This window comes from Anopheles ziemanni (genome assembly GCF_943734765.1).
Source record: "Anopheles ziemanni chromosome X unlocalized genomic scaffold, idAnoZiCoDA_A2_x.2 X_unloc_15, whole genome shotgun sequence".
NCBI classification, from domain to species: Eukaryota; Metazoa; Arthropoda; class Insecta; order Diptera; family Culicidae; genus Anopheles; species Anopheles ziemanni.
The window spans coordinates 192,501-202,335 of NW_026689763.1; the positions used below are offsets into that span (position 1 = coordinate 192,501).

The 9,835-nt window shown below is 42.8% G+C and overlaps 1 non-coding gene across 1 annotated transcript; it reads right to left on the reverse strand.

The window, feature by feature from the left end:
- Nucleotides 1-408: 408 nt before the first annotated feature.
- Nucleotides 409-563, reverse strand: LOC131291810 (5.8S ribosomal RNA). The gene has a single exon (XR_009189562.1). It is a non-coding gene; the product is annotated as a 5.8S ribosomal RNA (ribosomal RNA).
- Between the last annotated feature and the right edge of the window lie 9,272 nt (nucleotides 564-9,835).

Here is a 9,835-nt window from a genome sequence, read left to right on the forward strand (position 1 = left end):
TTAACGGGCTGTTAGCCCGCGTGTGGTTTAACTCACTGATACCTTCCTTTGCCCATACGCTAGTTTGTTTGTGTTCCTTTGGTCAACTTCCATACTTGAATCATTTGTGCTATTCGCTGCTGCTTCGACGCTACTTTGACATCTTCGCTTCTATTTAAATAAATAAATAAGCTGAAGCTAGACATCAGTAAACACCACCACAGACACCACAAGCACGCCTTCTCCTCGTACTTCCGCCTCACGCGGGAACACGACGCTCTAAATACTTCGAATTCCAATGCCAGTATATTGTAAACCACGGGTTCTTTAATGCTAGCGGGTCGTCGCGACCCTAGTTAACATCATGGTGCACGTCTCGTGACGGGTGTCACGGCGTAGTTAAATGTATGCGATACATTTCTCAAATATAAGCGCTCAGTCATCTGTACATCATGGTAGGTTCCCACGACGTGCAATATGCGTTCAACTTATCAATGTTCATGTGTCCTGCAGTTCACATTATGACGCGCAGTTAGCTGCGGTCTTCATCGATCCATGAGCCGAGTGATCCACTGCCGAGGGTGACTAACTTGCGTAAGCCGCCGCTGTGCGCGTATACCCGTTCCCCGTAGGGAGGAGCAAGCCGCCGCTTAGAGACGAAGCATAAAGTGTCCTCATTCCACATAGGGCAAGCTGGATGAATCCATTTTACCCAGGACGGCCGAAGCGGCGTGGACCAGGGGAGAACTGAACTTTATACTTCACACCACAGTAAGTCTACGTGTCCTCTTCCACATAGGGCAAGCTAGAACTAACTATCTTACCCAGGACTGCCGAAGCAGCGTGGACCAGGGGAGGAACACACTTTTCATAGAAACGTAAGGCATCCATGACTGCCATAGTGCGTAAGCCGCCGCTGTGCGCGTAAACCCGTTCCCCGTAGGGAGGAGTCAAGCCGCCGCTTAGAGACGAAGTATGAAGTGTCCTCTTCCACATAGGGCAAGCTAGAATGAACTATCTTACCCAGGACCGCCGAAGCAGCGTGGACCAGGGGAGAACTGAACTTTATACTTCACACCACAGTATTGAGTAATGTGCCCTCTTCCACATAGGGCAAGCTGGAATGTTCCATTTTACCCAGGACGGCCGAAGCGGCGTGGACCAGTGGAGGACTACACAATCATGAGGTTTGATATCGACTTGTGTGTTTCAATAGGATACCGATGGTATGGTTTGAACCGATTTGATTTAGCCATTCTGAAGTCATCACTTGGTTGAAGCGCTGAACTAGGGAGGCATCGTTTACATATATATTGGTTTTCGCATGCTCTACTAGGTTAATGTCATGAGGTTGGCTATCGAGCATGCCCAAGTGATGACTTGATTGTGTGCTTGCTTGAATTCTTCACATTTCATACCATCGGTTAGTTGTCGAATCATTCCTCGATCATAACCTTCGTTCTTGGTTCATGTATGCTCTCTTCCACATAGGGCAAGCTAGAATTAACTATCTTACCCAGGACCGCCGAAGCAGCGTGGACCAGGGGAGAACTATACTTTGTCTTGTATGCCCTCTTCCACATAGGGCAAGCTAGAACTAACTATCTTACCCAGGACCGCCGAAGCAGCGTGGACCAGTGGAGGACTATACTTTGTTCATAACACCACAGTATTGAGTAATGTGCCCTCTTCCACATAGGGCAAGCTAGAATGAACTATCTTACCCAGGACCGCCGGAGCAGTGTGGACCAGTGGAGGACTACACAATCATGAGGTTTGATATCGACTTGTGTGTTTCAATAGGGTACCGATGGTATGTTTTGAACCGATTTGATTTAGCCATTCTGAAGTCATCACTTGGTTGAAGCGCTGAACTAGGGAGGGGCATCGTTTACATATATATTGGTTTTCGCATGCTCTACTAGGTTAATGTCATAGGGTTGGCTATCGAGCATGCCCAAGTGATTACTTGATTGTGTGCTTGCTTGAATTCTTCACATTTCATACCATCGGTTAGTTGTCGAATCATTCCTCGATCTAACCTTCGTTCTTGGTTCATGTATGCTCTCTTCCACATAGGGCAAGCTAGAATTAACTATCTTACCCAGGACCGCCGAAGCAGCGTGGACCAGGGGAGAACTATACTTTGTCTTGTATGCCCTCTTCCACATAGGGCAAGCTAGAACTAACTATCTTACCCAGGACCGCCGAAGCAGCGTGGACCAGTGGAGGACTATACTTTGTTCATTACACCACAGTATTAAGTATGGTGTCCTCTTCCACATAGGGCAAGCTAGAACTAACTATCTTACCCAGGACCGCCGAAGCAGTGTGGACCAGGGGAGGACTATACTTTATACTTCACACACTAGCCATACTGAAGTCATCACTTGGTTGAAGCGCTGAACTACGGCGGGGTAATCGTTTACAGGTTATAATCATATAGCTGCATGCTCATTAGTAGATAATGGAATATTGTATGGCAATATGAGCATGCCCAAGTGATGACTTTGTTTCAAGCTCAACAGGTAGGGTATTGAGTCCTCTTCCACATAGGGCAAGCTAGAATGAACTATCTTACCCAGGACCGCCGGAGCAGCGTGGACCAGTGGAGGACTCTATACTTTATACTTCACACCACAGTATTGAGTACTTCTTGCATAAAGCCCCTAATGAGAACCACGAGGGCTCTCTCAATGTAGAACCACAAGGGCTCTAGTACCGATTCTCTCGGTACGGCTTGGTCCGTGTTCCTTTATGCTTGTACTCTTAGAAAGTCTCAACCCGGAGGTCTTGACTTTGATTGTCATAGTTGGACTACGACGGGGCATCCGACCATTGCTGATCGAACACCCCTGATTCACCATCTTTCGGGTAGGCGGTACGCGTACCTCCGGACGCGGAAGTCTCAACCCGGAGGTCTTGACTTTGATTGTCATAGTTGGACTACGACGGGGTATCCGACTCATCGAATACCCCAGAAGCACACCATCTTTCGGGTAGGCGGTACGCGTACCTCCGGACGCGGAAAGTCTCAACCCGGAGGTCTTGACTTTGGTTGTCATAGTTGGACTATGACGGGGCATCCGACCATTGCTGATCGAACACCCCTGTTACACCATCTTTCGGATAGGCGGTGCGCGACACCACCGACGCGGAAAGTCTCAACCCGGAGGTCTTGACTTTATATTGTTGGATAGTCCTCTTCCACTATAGGGCAAGCTGGAAATATTCCATTTTACCCAGGACTGCCGAGGCAGCGTGGACCAGGGGAGAACTTCACGGAATCTTCAGGCATCCATGATTGCCATAGTGCGTAAGCCGCCGCTGTGCGCGTCAACTCGTTCCCCGTGAGGAGGAGTCTAGCCGCCGCTAAAAGACGAAGCATTAAGTGTCCTCATTCCACTATAGGGCAAGCTAGAATTAACTATCTTACCCAGGACCGCCGAAGCAGCGTGGACCAGGCGAGGACTACTTTATACTTCACACCACAGTATTGAGTACGACTTGCATAAAGCCCCTAATGAGAACCACGAGGGCTCTCTCAATGTAGAACCACAAGGGCTCTAGTACCGATTCTCTCGGTACGGCTTGGTCCGTGTTCCTTTATGCTTGTACTCGCGGAAAGTCTCAACCCGGAGGTCTTGACTTGGATTGTCATAGTTGGACTACGACGGGGCATCCGACCATTGCTGATCGAACACCCCTGATTCACCATCTTTCGGATAGGAGGTGCGCCCACCTCCGACGCGGAAGTCTCAACCCGGAGGTTCGGACTTAGAGTTTTTCCCATTTAAAAGTTTTTCTCTTAGCCATACTGAAGTCATCACTTGGTGAACGATTGAACTAGGGCGGGTTAATCGTTTATAGGTATCATGTGGTTTGCATGCTCTCTTAGGTTAAGGTCATGTGGTTGGCTATCGAGCATGCCCAAGTGATGACTTTGTTTCACGCTTGCTTGATTTCTTCATGATTCCCTGTTATATAGTGTAATCATTCGAGAACAGGGAATCTTTGGTTTTGCTCAACAGGTATTGGATGTCCACTTGGTATCTAGATCGCATTAAGTCTCAACCCGCAGGTTCGGACTTGTATAGTGACATCTTGTGACGGTCTTGAGTCTCAACCCGCAGGTTCGGACTACTAAGTGTTTGATCGAATATAATATGGCAACTTGTGCCTAAGTCTCAACCCGCAGGTTCGGACTTCTGTTTATTTGGCCAATGTATGTATAAGGCAACTTGTGCCTAAGTCTCAACCCGCAGGTTCGGACTTGTGTATTTGTTCGAAGTCATGTATAAGGCAACGTGTGCCTAAGTCTCAACCCGCAGGTTCGGACTTGTTAGTGTTTCGTCAACTTTCATATGGCAACTTGTGCCTAAGTCTCAACCCGCAGGTTCGGACTTGTGTATTTGTTCGAAGTCATGTATAAGGCAACTTGTGCCTAAGTCTCAACCCGCAGGTTCGGACTTGTGTATTTGTTCGAAGTCATGTATAAGGCAACTTGTGCCTAAGTCTCAACCCGCAGGTTCGGACTTGTGTATTTGTTCGAAGTCATGTATAAGGCAACGTGTGCCTAAGTCTCAACCCGCAGGTTCGGACTTCTATAGTGTTTCAACACATCCCTACTTAAAGGCATCTCGGACTTAGTCGATTTTTCATAAATTCTAAGAAATTCATATATTAGGATGCTGCGAGATGAATGGGATGCTGCATGGAGATGAATCTTGATCTTCTTCATCTCCCATCTTAATTCAGCATCCCTACTTAAAGGCATCTCGGACTAAGTCGATTTTTCATTAATTCTAAGAAATTCATATGTTAGGATGCTGCAAGATGAATGGGATGCTGCATGGAGATGAATCTTGATCTTCTTCATCTCCCATCTTAATACAGCATCCCTACTTAAAGGCATCTCGGACTTAGTCGATTTTTCATAAATTATAGGAAATTCATATGTTTGGATGCTGCGAGATGAATGGGATGCTGCATGTAGATGAATCTTGATCTTCTACATCTCCCATCTCAAAACAGCATCCCTACTTAAAGGCATCTCGGACTTAGTCAATTTTTCATAAATTCTAAGAAAAACATATGTTATGAAGCTGCGAGATGAATGGGATGCGGCATGGAGATGAATCTTGATCTTCTTCATCTCCCAACACAATACAGCATCCCTACTTAAAGGCATCTCGGACTTAGTCGATTTTTCATAAATTCTAAGAAATTCATATGTTAGGATGCTGCGAGATGAATGGGATGCTGCATGGAGATGAATCTTGATCTTCTTTATCTCCCATCTTAATACAGCATTCCTACTTAAAGGCATCTCGGACTTAGTCGATTTTTCATATATTCTAAGAAATTCATATGTTAGGATGCTGCGAGATGAATGGGATGCTGCATGGAGATGAATCTTGATCTTCTTCATCTCCCGTCTTAATACAGCATCCCTTCTTAAAGGCATCTCGGACTTAGTCGATTTTTCAAAAATTCTAAGAAATTCATATGTTAGGATGCTGCGAGATGAATGGGATGCTGCATTGAGATGAATCTTGATCTTATTCATCTCCCATCTCAATACAGCATCCCTACTTAATTCATCTCGGACTTAGTCGATTTTTCATAAATTCTAAGAAATTCATATGTTAGGATGCTGCGATATGAATGGGATGCTGCATGGAGATGAATCTTGATCTTCTTCATCTCCCATCTTAATACAGCATCCCTACTTAAAGGCATCTCGGACTTAGTCGATTTTTCATAAATTCTAAGAAATTCATATGTTAGAATGCTGCGAGATGAATGGGATGCTGCATGGAGATGTATCTTGATCTTCTTCATCTCCCATCTTAATACAGCATCCCTACTTAAAGGCATCTCGGACTTAGTCGAAATTTCATAAATTCTAAGAAATTCATATGTTAGGATGCTGCGAGATGAATGGGATGCTGCATGGAGATGAATCTTGATCTCCTACATCTCCCATCTTTATACAGCATCCCTACTTAAAGGCATCTCGGACTTAGTCGATTTTTCATAAATTCATAGAAATTCATATGTTAGGATGCTGGGAGATGAATAGGATGCTGCATGGAGATGAATCTTGATCTCCTACATCTCCCATCTTAATACAGCATCCCTACTTAGAGGCATCTCGGACTAAGTCGATTTTCATAAATTCTAAGAAATTCATATGTTAGGATGCTGCGAGATGAATAGGATGCTGTATGGAGATGAATCTTGATCTTCTCCATCTCCCATCTTAATACAGCATCCCTACTTAAAGGCATCTCGGACTTAGTTGATTTTTCATAAATTCTAAGAAATTCATATGTTCGGATGCTGCGAGATGAATAGGATGCTGCATGGAGATGAATCTTGATCTTCTTCATCTCCCATCTTAATACAGCATCCCTACTTAAAGGCAACTCGGACTTAGTCGATTTTTCATAAATTCTGAGAAATTCATATGTTAGGATGCTGCGAGATGAATAGGATGCAGCATGGAGATGAATCTTGATCTTCTTCATCTCCCATCTTAATACAGCATCCCTACTTAAAGGCAACTCGGACTCAGTCGATTTTTCATAAATTCTGAGAAATTCATATGTTAGGATGCTGCGAGATGAATGGGATGCTGCATGGAGATGAATCTTGATCTCCTACATCTCCCATCTCAATACAGCATCCCTACTTAAAGGCATCTCGGACTTAGTCGATTTTTCATAAATTCTAAGAAAAACTTATGTTGGGATGCTGCGAGATGAATGGGATGCTGCATGGAGATGAATCTTGATCTTCTTCATCTCCCATCTTAATACAGCATCCCTACTTAAAGGCATCTCGGACTTAGTCGATTTTTCATAAATTCTATGAAAAACATGTGTTAGGATGCTGGGAGATGAATGGGATGCTGCATGGAGATGCATCTTGATCTTCTTCATCTCCCATCTTAATACAGCATCCCTTCTTAAAGGCATCTCGGACTTAGTCGATTTTTCATAAATTCTAAGAAAAACATATGTTAGGATGCTGGGAGATGAATGGGATGCTGCATGGTGATGAATCTTGATCTTCTTCATCTCCCATCTTAATACAGCATCCCTACTTAAAGGCATCTCGGACTTAATCGATTTTTCATAAATACTAAGAAAAACATATGTTAGGATGCTGCAAGATGAATGGGATGCTGCATGGAGATGAATCTTGATCTTCTTCATCTCCCATCTTAATGCAGCATCCCTAATTAAAGGCATCTCGGACTTAGTCGATTTTTCATAAATTCTAAGAAAAACATATGTTAGGATGCTGCGAGATGAATGGGATGCTGCATGGAGATGAATCTTGATCTTCTTCATCTCCCATCTTAATACAGCATTCCTACTTAAAGGCATCTCGGACTTAATCGATTTTTCATAAATACTAAGAAAAACATATGTTAGGATGCTGCAAGATGAATGGGATGCTGCATGGAGATAAATCTTGATCTTCTACATCTCCCATCTTAAAACAGCATCCCTTCTTAAAGGCATCTCGGACTTAGTCGATTTTTCATAAATTCCAAGAAAAACATATGTAAGGATGCTAGGAGATGAATGGGATGCTGCATTGAGATGAATCTTGATCTTCTTCATCTCGCATCTTAATACAGCATCCCTACTTAAGAGCATCTCGGACTTAGTCGATTTTTCATAAATTCTAAGAAATTCATATGTTAGGATGCTGCGAGATGAATGGGATGCTGCATTGAGATGAATCTTGATCTTCTTCATCTTCCATCTCATTACAGCATCCCTACTTAAACGCATCTCGGACTTAGTCGATTTTTCATAAATTCTGAGAAATTCATATGTTAGGATGCTGCGAGATGAATAGGATGCAGCATGGAGATGAATCTTGATCTTCTTCATCTCCCATCTTAATACAGCATCCCTACTTAAAGGCAACTCGGACTCAGTCGATTTTTCATAAATTCTAAGAAATTCATATGTTAGGATGCTGGGAGATGAATGGGATGCTGCATGGAGATAAATCTTGATCTTCTTCAACTCCCATCTTAATACAGCATCCCTACTTAAAGGCAACTCGGACTTAGACGATTTTTCATAAATTCTAAGAAATTCATATGTTAGGATGCTGCGAGATGAATGGGATGCTGGTTGGAGATGAATCTTGATCTTCTTCATCTCCCATCTCAATACAGCATCCGTACTTAAAGGCATCTCGGACTTAGTCGATTTTTCATAAATTCTAAGAAAAACATATGTTAGGATGCTGCGAGATGAATGGGATGCTGCATGGAGATGAATCTTGATATTCTTCATCTCCCATCTTAATACAGCATCCCTAGTTAAAGGCATCTCGGACTAAGTCGATTTTTCATAAATTCTAAGAAAAACATATGTTAGGATGCTGCGAGATGAATGGGATGCTTCATGGAGATAAATCTTGATCTTCTACATCTCCCATCCTAATACAGCATCCCTACTTAAAGGCATCTCGGACTTAGTCGATTTTTCATAAATTCTTAGAAATTCATATGTTAGGATGCTGCGAGATGAATCAGATGCTGCATGGAGATGAATCTTGATCTTCTTCATCTCCCATCTCAATACAGCATCCCTACTTAAAGGCATCTCGGACTTAGTCGATTTTTCATAAATTCTTAGAAATTCATATGTTAGGATGCTGCGAGATGAATCAGATGCTGCATGGAGATGAATCTTGATCTCCTACATCTCCCATCTCAATACAGCATCCCTACTTTAAGGCATCTCGGACTTAGTCGATTTTTCATAAATTCTTAGAAATTCATATGTTAGGATGCTGCGAGATGAATGGGATGCTGCATGGAGATGAATCTTGATCTCCTACATCTCCCATCTCAATACAGCATCCCTACTTAAAGGCATCTCGGACTTAGTCGATTTTTTATAAATTCATAGAAATTCATATGTTAGGATGCTGCGAGATGAATGATTTGCTGCATGGAGATGAATCTTGATCTCCTACATCTCCCATCTCAATACAGCATCCCTTCTTAAAGGCATCTCGGACTTAGTCGATTTTTTATAAATTCATAGAAATTCATATGTTAGGATGCTGCGAGATGAATGGGATGCTGCATGGAGATGAATCTTGATCTTCTTCATCTCCCATCTTAATACAGCATCCCTACTTAAAGGCATCTCGGACTTAGTCGATATTTCATAAATTCTAAGAAATTAATATGTAAGGATGCTGGGAGATTAATGGGATGCTGCATGGAGATGAATCTTGATCTTCTTCATCTCCCATCATAATACAGCATCCCTACTTAAAGGCATCTCGGACTTAGTCGATTTTTCATAAATTCTAAGAAAAACATATGTTAGGATGCTGCGAGATGAATGGGATGCTGCATGGAGATGAATCTTGATCTTCTTCATCTCCCATCTTAATACAGCATCCCTACTTAAAGGCATCTCGGACTTAGTCGATTTTTCATAAGTTCTAAGAAAAACATATGTAAGGATGCTGCGAGATAAATGGGATGCTGCATGGAGATGAATCTTGATCTTCTTCATCTCCCATCTTAATACAGCATCCCTACTTAAAGGCATTTCGGACTTAGTCGATTTTTCATAAATTCTAAGAAAAACATATGTTAGGATGCTGCGAGAGGAATGGGATGCTGCATGGAGATGAGTCTTCATCTTCTTCATCTCCCATCTTAATACAGCATCCCTACTTAAAGGCATCTCGGACTTAGTCGATTTTTCATAAATTCCAAGAAAAACATATGTTAGGATGCTGCGAGATGAATGGGATGCTGCATGGAGATGAATCTTGATCTTCTTCATCTCCCATCTTA